This window comes from Crinia signifera, chromosome 9, assembly GCF_055691185.1.
Source record: "Crinia signifera chromosome 9, ASM5569118v1, whole genome shotgun sequence".
NCBI classification, from domain to species: domain Eukaryota; kingdom Metazoa; phylum Chordata; class Amphibia; order Anura; family Myobatrachidae; genus Crinia; species Crinia signifera.
The window spans coordinates 164568495-164581590 of NC_139225.1; the positions used below are offsets into that span (position 1 = coordinate 164568495).

The 13096-nt window shown below is 50.0% G+C and overlaps 1 long non-coding RNA gene across 1 annotated transcript in view; it reads left to right on the forward strand.

The window, feature by feature from the left end:
* Positions 1-495: 495 nt before the first annotated feature.
* The window catches only part of LOC146036393 (uncharacterized), a 69027-nt gene continuing 56426 nt past the window's right edge, over positions 496-13096 (forward strand). The window contains exon 1 of the long non-coding RNA XR_014460814.1: positions 496-707. This is a non-coding gene — a long non-coding RNA (uncharacterized LOC146036393). The remainder of the gene's footprint in view (positions 708-13096) is intronic.

Here is a 13096-nt window from a genome sequence, read left to right on the forward strand (position 1 = left end):
TAGGTAGGTCCCCCGGTAAGTGACCCCCGCACTGTGCTGCACTATGCACACATACACCCTGTGCTGAGCACTGTATGGTAGGTAGGTCCCCCGGTGAGTGACCCCCGCACGGTGCTGCACTATACACACACATACAGCCATGCTGAGCACTGTATGGTAGGTAGGTCCCCCGGTAAGTGACCCCACACTGTGTAGTAAGTAGGTCCCCCGGTAAGTGACCCCCGCACTGTGCTGCACTATATACACACATACACCCCATGCTGAGCACTGTATGGTAGGTTGGTCCCCCGGTAAGTGACCCCGCACTGTGTAGTAAGTAGGTCCCCCGGTAAGTGAGCCCGCACTGTGTAGTAAGTAGGTCTTCCGGTAAGTGACCCCGCACTGTGCAGTAAGTAGGTCCCCCGGTAAGTGACCCCGCACTGTATGGTAGGTAGGTCCCCCGGTAAGTGACCCCGCACTGTGTAGTAAGTAGGTCCCCCGGTATGTGACCCCCGCACTGTGTAGTAAGTAGGTCCCCCTGTAAGTGAGCCCGCACGGCAGGCGCCTGGTATTGGAGCGGCCCGCACCGCACAGCGCTGGCACATTAGCATACATTATACATTTTCATCTGTTTAACAGAAATAAAAGCCGGGAGCTGGGAGCAGAGTGATTAGTGTGAGCGGGAGGAGGACAAGGACAGTGCTGGGACTGGGGGACACCGGGAGCAGGTGAGTGGCGAGGCTGGGGCGCTACAGTATATACATGTTATGTATGTGTGCAGGTCTGCATTATACACTGTGTGTGTGGCTACTGTGTGCTTCTGGGGGGTACACTGTATGTGTGTGTGTGATGTGTGCATCTGGGGAGGACTGTATGTGTGTGCTGTGTGCTTCTGGGGGTGTACTGTAATTGGCACTCAGGCTGTGTACAGTATGTGTGCTGGAGGTGTACTGTATGTGTGCTGTGTGCATATGGGGGTATTCTGTACGTGGCACTCGGGCTGTGTACAGTATGTGTGCTGGGGGTGTACTGTATGTGGCACTCAGACTGTGTACAGTATGTGTGCTGGGGGTTTACTGTATATGGCACTCAGACTGTGTACAGTATGTGTGCTGGGGGTTTACTGTATGTGGCACTCAGACTGTGTACAGTATGTGTGCTGGGGGTGTACTGTATATGGCACACAGACTGTGTACAGTATGTGTGCTGGGGGTGTACTGTATGTGGCACTCAGACTGTGTACAGTATGTGTGCTGGGGGTGCATTGTATGTGTGCTGTGTGCATCTGGGGGTGTACTGTATGTTGGTGCATCTGGGGAGTGCTGTATGTGTGTGCTGTGTGCATCTGGGGGTATTCTGTATGTGGCACTCGGGTTGTTTTCTGTATGTGTTCTCGGGGTGCACTGTATGTGTGCTGTGTGCATATGGGGGTGTACTGTATGTGGCACTCGGGCTGTTTTCTGTATGTGTTCTCGGGGTGCACTGTATGTGTGCTGTGTGCATCTGGGGGTATTCTGTATGTGGCACTCGGGCTGTTTTCTGTATGTGTTCTGGGGGGTGCACTGTATGTGTGCTGTGTGCATATGGGGGTGTACTGTATGTGTGCTATGTACAGCTGCTTATACTGTATGTCACCAGGAGGACTGACCTGTTGGAATAAATCCATTCTGTGACATCACACAACTACTGCTCTCTCTCTCCATCATGTATGGATCATGTATGTGTACTATGCATGCTTATTATGTATGTGTATGTGAATTATATGTGTGTATTATGGTGTTGTATTATTTATGTGTACTATGTATGTGTGTAATGTATGTGTATTATATGTGTGTATTATGGTGTTGTATTATTTATGTGTACTATGTATCTGTACTATGTATGTGTGTAATGTATGTATATGACATGATTGCAGTGAGTGCGTGTATTTGACATGATTGCAGTGAGTGCGTGTATTTGACATGATTGCAGTGAGTGCGTGTATATGACATGGATGCAGTGAGTGCGTGTATATGACATGGATGCAGTGAGTGCGTGTATATGACTTGGATGCAGTGAGCGTGTGTGTATGACATGGATGCAGTGAGTGTGTGTATATGACATGATTGCAGTGAGTGCGTTTATATGACATGGATGCAGTGAGTGCGTGTATATGACATGGATGCAGTGAGCGTGTGTATATGACATGGATGCAGTGAGTGCGTGTATATGACTTAGATGCAGTGAGTGTGTGTATATGACATGATTGCAGTGAGTGCGTTTATATGACATGGATGCAGTGAGTGCGTGTATATGACATGGATGCAGTGAGTGCGTGTATATGACATGGATGCAGTGAGTGCGTGTATATGACTTGGATGCAGTGAGCGTGTGTGTATGACATGGATGCAGTGAGTGTGTGTATATGACATAGTGAGTGCGTTTATATGACATGGATGCAGTGAGCGTGTGTATATGACATGGATGCAGTGAGTGTGTGTATATGACATGGATGCAGTGAGTGTGTGTATATGACATGATTGCAGTGAGTGCGTTTATATGACATGGATGCAGTGAGTGCATGTATATGACATGGATGCAGTGAGTGCGTGTATATGACATGGATGCAGTGAGTGTGTGTATATGACATGATTGCAGTGAGTGCGTGTATATGACAAGGATGCAGTGAGTGCGTGTATATGACATGGATGCAGTGAGTGCGTGTATATGACATGGATGCAGTGAGTGTGTGTATATGACATGGATGCAGTGAGTGTGTGTATATGACATGATTGCAGTGAGTGCGTTTATATGACATGGATGCAGTGAGTGCATGTATATGACATGGATGCAGTGAGTGCGTGTATATGACATGGATGCAGTGAGTGTGTGTATATGACATGATTGCAGTGAGTGCGTGTATATGACAAGGATGCAGTGAGTGCGTGTATATGACATGGATGCAGTGAGTGCGTGTATATGACATGGATGCAGTGAGTGCGTGTATATGACATGGATGCAGTGAGTGCGTGTATATGACATAGTGAGTGTGTGTATATGACATGATTGCAGTGAGTGCGTTTATATGACATGGATGCAGTGAGTGCGTGTATATGACATGGATGCAGTGAGTGCGTGTATATGACTTGGATGCAGTGAGCGTGTGTGTATGACATGGATGCAGTGAGTGTGTGTATATGACATAGTGAGTGCGTTTATATGACATGGATGCAGTGAGCGTGTGTATATGACATGGATGCAGTGAGTGTGTGTATATGACATGGATGCAGTGAGTGTGTGTATATGACATGATTGCAGTGAGTGCGTTTATATGACATGGATGCAGTGAGTGCGTGTATATGACATGGATGCAGTGAGTGTGTGTATATGACATGATTGCAGTGAGTGCGTGTATATGACAAGGATGCAGTGAGTGCGTGTATATGACATGGATGCAGTGAGTGCGTGTATATGACATGGATGCAGTGAGTGTGTGTATATGACATGATTGCAGTGAGTGCGTGTATATGACATGGATGCAGTGAGTGCGTGTATATGACATGGATGCAGTGAGTGCGTGTATATGACATGGATGCAGTGAGTGCGTGTATATGACATGATTGCAGTGAGTGCGTGTATATGACATGGATGCAGTGAGTGCGTGTATATGACATGGATGCAGTGAGTGCATGTATATGACATGGATGCAGTGAGTGCGTGTATATGACATGATTGCAGTGAGTGCGTGTATATGACATGGATGCAGAGAGTGTATATAACATGATTGCAGTGAGTGCGTGTATATGACATGGGTGCAGTGAGTGCGTGTATATGACATGCATGCAGTGAGTGCGTGTATATGACATGATTGCAGTGAGTGCGTGTATATGACATGGATGCAGAGAGTGTATATAACATGATTGCAGTGAGTGTATATGACATGATTGCAGTGAGTGTATATAACACGATTGCAGTGAGTGCGTGAATATGACATGGATGCAGTGAGTGCGTGTATATGACATGGATGCAGTGAGTGCGTGTATATGACATGATTGCAGTGAGTGCGTGTATATGACATGGATGCAGAGAGTGTATATAACATGATTGCAGTGAGTGTATATGACATGATTGCAGTGAGTGTATATGACACGATTGCAGTGAGTGCGTGTATATGACATGGTTGCAGTGAGTGCCTGTGGGGGCATGTATAAGACACGTTGCAGTGGGGGCATGTATATGACAGGGATGCAGTGGGGGCATGTATATAGGACATGTATGCAGTGGGGGCATGTATAGGACAGGGATGCAGTGGGGGCATGTATAGGACAGGGATGCAGTGGGGGCATGTATAGGACAGGGATGCAGTGGGGGCATGTATATAGGACATGTATGCAGTGGGGGCATGTATATGACAGGGATGCAGTGGGGGCATGTATATAGGACATATATTCAGTGGGGGCATGTATAGGACAGGGATGCAGTGGGAGCATGTATAGGACAGGGATGCAGTGGGGGCATGTATATGACAGGGATGCAGTGGGGGCATGTATATAGGACATGTATGCAGTGGGGGCATGTATAGGACAGGGATGCAGTGGGAGCATGTATAGGACAGGGATGCAGTGGGGGCATGTATATAGGACATGTATGCAGTGGGGGCATGTATATGACAGGGATGCAGTGGGGGCATGTATATAGGACATGTATGCAGTGGGGGCATGTATATGACAGGGATGCAGTGGGGGCATGTATATAGGACATGTATGCAGTGGGGGCATGTATAGGACAGGGATGCAGTGGGGGCATGTTTAGGACAGGGATGCAGTGGGGATGTATATAGGACACATATGCAATTGGGGTGTGTATAGAACATGTATTTAGTGGGGGTCGTGTATAGCACAGGGATGCAGTGGGGGCATGTATAGAACACAAATGCAGTGGGGGTATATATAGGACATGTATGCAGTGGGGGAGTGTAAAGGACAGAAATGCAGTGGGGGCATGTATAGGACATGTATGCAGTGGGGCGTGTATATTACACGTATGCAGTAGGGGTGTGTATATTACACGTATGCAGTAGGGGTGTGTATAGAACACAAATACATTGGGGTGTATATAGGACATGTATGCAGTGGGGGCGTGTATATGACAGGGATGCAGTGGGGGCGTGTATAGGACACGTATGCAGTGGGGGTGTGTATAGGACACGGATGTAGTATGATAGTAGGACATGTGCTGCTCTGGGGTCTGTCTGTGGGATATTTATCTGGGTGTCTGATAAATGATTTACCTGTATATATTATAGATCTCCATGTAAAGGTGACAATGGAAAGTTCTAAGCTGCCTTTTCCCAGTGAGACTGCTGGAGCATTAAATGAAAGTTTAGAGCCTGGGGCAAAACTCTGAGGTCAAAGGGTGTCAGCCATGGTCTCAGGTCCTCAGTGCTGCCACCACCACACCCTCATCTGACCTTTGGGGCCAATGGTATGAGGGGCAGACACTTTCCCATGTCCTCCCCAGTACAAATCTGTGTTATTCCCAGTTTGGTGCTGGTGGAGCTGGTGCTGCAGAGTGGTGGGGGTGGAGCTGGTGCTGGTGGAGCTGGTGCTGGTGGAGCTAGTGCTGCAGGGTGGTGGTGGAGTTGGTGCTGGTGCAGCTAGTGCTGCAGAGTGCTGGTGGAGCTGGTGCTGCAGAGTGGTGGGGGTGGAGCTGGTGCTGCAGAGTGGTGCTGGTGGAGCTAGTGCTGCAGAGTGGTGGGGGTGGAGCTGGTGCTGCAGAGTGGTGCTGGTGGAGGTAGTGCTGCAGAGTTGTGGTGGAGCTGGTGGAGCTAGTACTGCAGAGTGGTGGTGCTGCTGGTGGAGCTGGTGCAGGTGGAGCTGGTGCTGCAAAGTGGTGGTGCTGCTGGTGGAGATAGTGCTGCAGAGTGGTGGTGCTGCTGGTGGAGCTGGTGCTGCAGAGTGGTGGGGGTGGAGCTAGTGCTGCAGAGTGGTGGTGCTGCTGGTGGAGCTGGTGCTGGTGGAGCTAGTGCTGCAGAGTGGTGGTGCTGCTGGTGGAGCTGGTGCTACTGGAGGTAGTGCTGCAGAGTGGTGGTGCTGCTGGTGGAGCTGGTGCTGGTGGTGCTAGTGCTCCAGAGTGGTGGTGCTGCTGGTGGAGCTGGTGCTGGTGGTGCTAGTGCTGCAGAGTGGTGGTGCTGCTGGTGGAGCTGGTGCTGGTGGTGCTAGTGCTGCAGAGTGGTGGTGCTGCTGGTGGAGCTGGTGTTGCTAGCGCTGCAGAGTGGTGGTGCTGCTGGTGGAGCTGGTGCTGGTGGAGCTAGTGCTGCAGAGTGGTGGTGCTGCTGGTGGAGCTGGTGCTGGTGGAGCTAGTGCTGCAGAGTGGTGGTGCTGCTGGTGGAGCTGGTGCTGGTGGTGCTAGTGCTGCAGAGTGGTGGTGCTGCTGGTGGAGCTGGTGGTGCTAGTGCTGCAGAGTGGTGGTGCTGCTGGTGGAGCTGGTGCTGGTGGTGCTGGTGCTGCAGAGTGGTGGTGCTGCTGGTGGAGCTGGTGCTGGTGGTGCTAGTGCTGCAGAGTGGTGGTGCTGCTGGTGGAGCTGGTGCTGGTGGAGCTGGTGCTGGTGGAGCTGGTCACAGCTACAGTATACAGTATATCAGGGCTCATTCTGGGTGTGAGGCAGGTTCCTGTGAACGCTTCTGTTGCTGACTCTATACGGGTGTTGTAGCTGAATGCATCCCCTAATTCAGTGGCTTCCAACCTCGGTCCTCAAGGACCCCAACAATTCAGGTTTTCCAGGTCTCCACACAAAATAGCAAAGGAATTTATTAGCTCCACCTGTGGATCTATTAAAATGTGTCAGTAACTAATGAGCACACCTGTGCACCTGCTGGGTGACATGGAAAACATGCACTGCTAGGAGTTGACATGGAAAACATGCACTGCTAGGAGTTGACATGGAAAACATGCACTGCTAGGAGTTGACATGGAAAACATGCACTGCTAGGAGTTGACATGGAAAACATGCACTGCTTGGAGTTGACATGGAAAACATGCACTGATAGGAGTTGACATGGAAAACATGCACTGCTAGGAGTTGACATGGAAAACATGCACTGCTTGGAGTTGACATGGAAAACATGCACTGATAGGAGTTGACATGGAAAACATGCACTGCTTGGAGTTGACATGGAAAACATGCACTGCTAGGAGTTGACATGGGTTTTTCACTTTTTATGTCCCGAATGTTGACTGACATGAACACGGTATCGGTACACTGCTGCGCTCGCCATGCTTCGGGCACATTATATTCTCCCTCCACGCCCTAGTGCAGGGGTTCCCAAACTTTTTTAATCACGGCACCCTGAAGCAAGATAATTATTCTGCTGCACCCTTGGGCGAATGGTTTCTCACTGAGAATAAATATTAAGTTAAATAAATTGTGTTTATATCTCAGCCTTAGGGTCTGTTATATGATAATGGACAGGATTCACTTCTGTTTGTCCACAGTTTGACTATTATATTGGACATAAACAACTTGAATTGGTCCTAGACCACCAACCCAGGGCACCCCTGCAAGTCTTCCAAGGCACCCCAGGGTGCCACGGCACACAGTTTGGGAACCACTGCCCTAGTGCATTGTGTCGAACTTTCATCCATGTCGACCTGAGGCATGTTGACCTGTTTGAGGTCTCGATCTAAGCCATGTCAACCATCAGTCAACCCAATGCATGACAGCGCTCCCATAGGCTGAGTGCCGGGGGGGGGGGGGGTGCACATCTCTTGCAGTGACTCTCAGAGTCCCCTCATCTCTTGCAGTGACTCTTAGCGTTCCCCCCATCTCTTGCAGTGACTCAGCACCCCCCATCTCTTACACTGCTCCTCCCATCTCTTGCAGTGACTCTCCGTGACCCCCCATCTCTTGCAGTGACTCTCATTGCTCCCCCGTCTCTTGCATAGACTCTCAGCGTTCCCCATCTCTTGCAGTGACTCTCAGCATCCCCCCATCTCTTGCAGTGACTCTCAGCGTCCCCCCATCTCTTGCAGTTACTCTCAGCATCCCCTCATCTCTTGCAGTAACTCTCAGTATCCCCCCATCTCTTGCAGTGACTCTCAGCATCCCCTCATCTCTTGCAGTGACTCTCAGCGTCCCCCCATCTCTTGCAGTGACTCTCAGCATCCCCTCATCTCTTGCAGTGACTCTCAGCGTCCCCCCATCTCTTGCAGTGACTCTCAGCGTCCCTCCCTCTCTTGCAGTGACTCTCAGAGTCCCCCCATCTCTTGCAGTGACTCTCAGTGCTCCTCCATCTCTTCAGTGACTCTCAGCATCCCCTCATCTCTTGCAGTGACTCTCAGCATCCCCTCATCTCTTGCAGTGACTCTCAGCATCCCCTCATCTCTTGCAGTGAATCTCAGCGTCCCTCCATCTCTTGCAGTGACTCTCAGCGTCCCCCATCTCTTGCAGTGACTCTCAGCGTCCCCCCATCTCTTGCAGTGACTCTCATCGTCCCCCCATCTCTTGCAGTGACTCTCAGCGTCCCCCATCTCTTGCAGTGACTCTCAGCGTCCCCCATCTCTTGCAGTGACTCTCAGAGCTCCCTCATCTCTTGCAGTGACTCTCAGTGTCCCCCCCCCATCTCTTGCAGTGACTCTCAGCGTCCCCTCATCTCTTGCAGTGACTCTCAGCGTCCCCCCATCTCTTGCAGTGACTCTCAGCGTCCCCTCATCTCTTGCAGTGACTCTCAGCGTCCCCCATCTCTTGCAGTGACTCTCAGCGTCCCCCATCTCTTGCAGTGACTCTCAGCTCTCCCCCATCTCTTGCAGTGACTCTCAGCGTCCCCTCATCTCTTGCAGTGACTCTCAGCGTCCCCCCATCTCTTGCAGTGACTCTCAGCGTCCCCTCATCTCTTGCAGTGACTCAGCACTCCCCCATCCTTGCAGTGACTCTCAGCTTCCCCTCATCTCTTGCAGTGACTCTCAGCGTCCCCCTATCTCATGCAGTGACTCTCAGCGTCCCCCCATCTCTTGCAGGGACTCTCAGCACTCCCCCCATCTCTTACAGTGACTCTCAGCGCCCCCATCTCTTGCAGTGACTCTCAGCATCCCCCCATCTCTTGCAGTGACTCTCAGCGTCTCCTCATCTCTTGCAGTGACTCTCAGCACTCCCCCATCCTTGCAATGACTCTCAGCGTCCTCTCATCTCTTGCAGTGACTCTCAGCGTCCCCCCATCTCATGCAGTGACTCTCAGCGTCCCCTCATCTCTTGCAGTGACTCTCAGCATCCCCCATCTCTTTCAGTGACTTTCAGCGTCCCCACATCTCTTACAGTGACTCTCAGCGTCCCCCATCTCTTGCAGTGACTCTCAGCGTCCCCCCATCTCTTGCAGTGACTGTCAGCGTCCCCCATCTCTTGCAGTGACTCTCAGCATCCCCCCATCTCTTGCAGTAACTCTCAGCACTCCCCCATCCTTGCAGTGACTCTCAGCGTCCCCCCATCTCTTGCAGTAACTCTCAGCACTCCCCCATCTCTTACAGTGACTCTCAGCGTCCCCTCATCTCTTGCAGTGACTCTCAGCGTCCCCCCATCTCTTGCAGGAACTCTCAGCACTCCCCCATCCTTGCAGTGACTCTCAGCGTCCCCCCATCTCTTGCAGTGACTCTCAGCGTCCCCCATCTCTTTCAGTGACTTTCAGCGTCCCCCCATCTCTTACAGTGACTCTCAGCGTCCCCCATCTCTTGCAGTGACTCTCAGCATCCCCCCATCTCTTGCAGTGACTCTCAGCGTCCCCCCATCTCTTGCAGTAACTCTCAGCACTCCCCCATCCTTGCAGTGACTCTCAGCGCCCCCCCATCTCATGCAGTGACTCTCAGCGTCCCCCATCTCTTGCAGTGACTCTCAGCGTCCCCCCATCTCTTGCAGTGACTCTCAGCGTCCCCCCATCTCTTACAGTGACTCTCAGCGTCCCCCATTCTCTTGCAGTGACGCTCAGCACTCCCCCATCTCTTGCAGTGACTCTCAGCGTCCCCCATCTCTTGCAGTGACTCTCAGCGTCCCCCCATCTCTTACAGTGACTCTCAGCGTCCCCCATTCTCTTGCAGTGACTCTCAGCACTCCCCCATCTCTTGCAGTGACTCTCAGCGTCCCCTCATCTCTTGCAGTGTTTCTCAGCACTCCCCCATCCTTGCAGTGACTCTCAGCGTCCCCCCATCTCTTGCAGTGACTCTCAGCACTCCCCCATCCTTGCAGTGACTCTCAGCGTCCCCCATCCCTTGCAGTGACTCTCAGCGTCCCCCCATCTCTTGCAGTGACTCTCAGCACTCCCCCATCCTTGCAGTGACTCTCAGCGTCCCCCATCCCTTGCAGTGACTCTCAGCGTCCCCCATCCCTTGCAGTGACTCTCAGCGTCCCCCCATCTCTTGCAGTGACTCTCAGCACTCCCCCACCCTTGCAGTGACTCCCATGCCCTCCGTAAGGAGCTGAGAAGAGGTGCTGTCAGTCTTACTTCCCAAGTGTAACAGATGCGGTTCTCTCTGCTGATTGCCTTTATTCAGACTCACATATTTCTCCCCATGATCCGGGTTTCCATAGAGAGAGGGATAAAGAGGGGACCATGGCCACAAATCCCCTGCAAAGAATAAAAGAAGCTTCATTTCAATAGCCGACCCCGTCTGGACATGGGAGACAGATTTCCCCGAGACTGTAGCGAGGAATCGCACAACTTCTGCGGCTGAATTACAATAAAATAAAGTCTAACAGAAGCTGCAGCATAAACTCTGCAGCCTGGTGCTGGGGTTCGGGGACAGGGGACCATTATCCCCCAGCTACATACTGGGAGCAAATAGGGGATATATTGTATATACTGACTACTATCCCTGGAATCAGCAGCCATTCCCACAGGACGGGGACACGGACACACACACACACACACACACACACACACACACACACACACACACACACACACACACACACACACACACACACACACACACACACACACACACACCTGTATATATATATATATATATACACAGCTGATTGTGTGTCACTGTGTCATACAGCTGTCACTCAGTGTCACCACAAAGGGGCCCCAGCTCTGCTCCCAGTGCACAATGGGCTGGCAGGGAGGATGTCACAGTGCACAGCTGCAGCGCCCATGCACTGGTACTGGTATAGTAATGTGATGCATGTAGGACATAGCTGCACCCGGGTCATTAATAGCACAGACATTTATATAACACTATTGTCTCCGTACATATCGGGCTCAGATAGATAACGCAGTTGGTGACATGGTGACAGATAACGCAGTTGGTGACATGGTGACAGATAACGCAGTTGGTGACATGGTGACACATAACGCAGTTGGTGACATGGTGACAGATAACGCAGTTGGTGACATGGATTTGGATAGGAACCTGAATCTCCGGGAACGTTATGGAAATATTAGTGTAGACTGGGAAAAGTTTCACCTTATTCTCGGATACTTTACAAATAATTATAAATAATAAATAATTTTGATTCCGGTGTCTGATACTTTGTAACATGATTAATGATATCGGTGTCTGATACTTTGTAACTTGTGATGAATAAATATCGGTGTCTGATACATTGTAACTTGTGATGAATAATATCGGTGTCTGATACTTTGTAACATGATTAATAATATCGGTGTCTGATACATTGTAACTTGTGATGAATAATATCGGTGTCTGATAGTTTGTAACTTGTGATGAATAATATCGGTGTCTGATAGTTTGTAACTTGTGATGAATAATATCGGTGTCTGATAGTTTGTAACTTGATGGCACTAATAACGCTGTGTAAAGTACCGCCGGATACATTGTTACTCACACCAATAACGCCGCTATACTGTACACTGTGTAAAGTACCGCCGGATACATTGTTACTCACACCAATAACGCCGCTATACTGTACACTGTGTAAAGAACCGTCGGATACATTGTTACTCACACCAATAACGCCGCTATACTGTACACTGTGTAAAGTACCGCCGGATACATTGTTACTCACACCAATAACGCCGCTATACTGTACACTGTGTAAAGAACCGTCGGATACATTGTTACTCACACCAATAACGCCGCTATACTGTACACTGTGTAAAGAACCGTCGGATACATTGTTACTCACACCAATAACGCCGCTATACTGTACACTGTGTAAAGTACCGCCGGATACATTGTTACTCACACCAATAACGCCGCTATACTGTACACTGTGTAAAGAACCGTCGGATACATTGTTACTCACACTAATAACGCCGCTATACTGTACACTGTGTAAAGAACCGTCGGATACATTGTTACTCACACTAATAACGCCGCTATACTGTGTACTGTGTAAAGTACCGGCGGATACTGTACATTGTTACTCACACCAATAACACCGCTATACTGTACACCAGGCATTCCCAATCACGGTCCTCAAGGCACACCAACAGTGCAGGTTTTGTAGATGTCCAGGCTTGAGCACAGGTGACTTAATTAGTATCTGAGGGATTCTGATTAAACCATCTGTGCTGAAGCCTGGATATCACTAAAACCTGCACTGTTGGTGTGCCTTGAGGACCGTGGTTGGGAATGCCTGCTGTACACTGTGTAAAGTACGGCCGGATACATTGTTGCTCACACCAATAACGCCGCTATACTGTACACTGTGTAAAGTACGGCCGGATACATTGTTGCTCACACCAATAACGCCGCTTACCGCCGGATACATTGTTACTCACACCAATAACGCCGCTATACTGTACACTGTGTAAAGTACGGCCGGATACATTGTTACTCACACCAATAACGCCGCTATACTGTACACTGTGTAAAGTACGGCCGGATACATTGTTACTCACACCAATAACGCCGCTATACTGTACACTGTGTAAAGTACGGCCGGATACATTGTTGCTCACACCAATAACGCCGCTTACCGTCGGATACATTGTTGCTGTGAACAAGTGTTGGATACTTTGTATCATCACGCAGATTATTGCAGCTGTTTCCTCCCAATGAATAAATAAGTAGCTGGAGCCTGCATGTAATTGCAGTGTTAATTAGCATGAATAATAATTAATAATTGCGCTAATGTGGCTGAGGACAAACAGAGGATGCGGCGAGTTGCTCTGTATAATGGGATG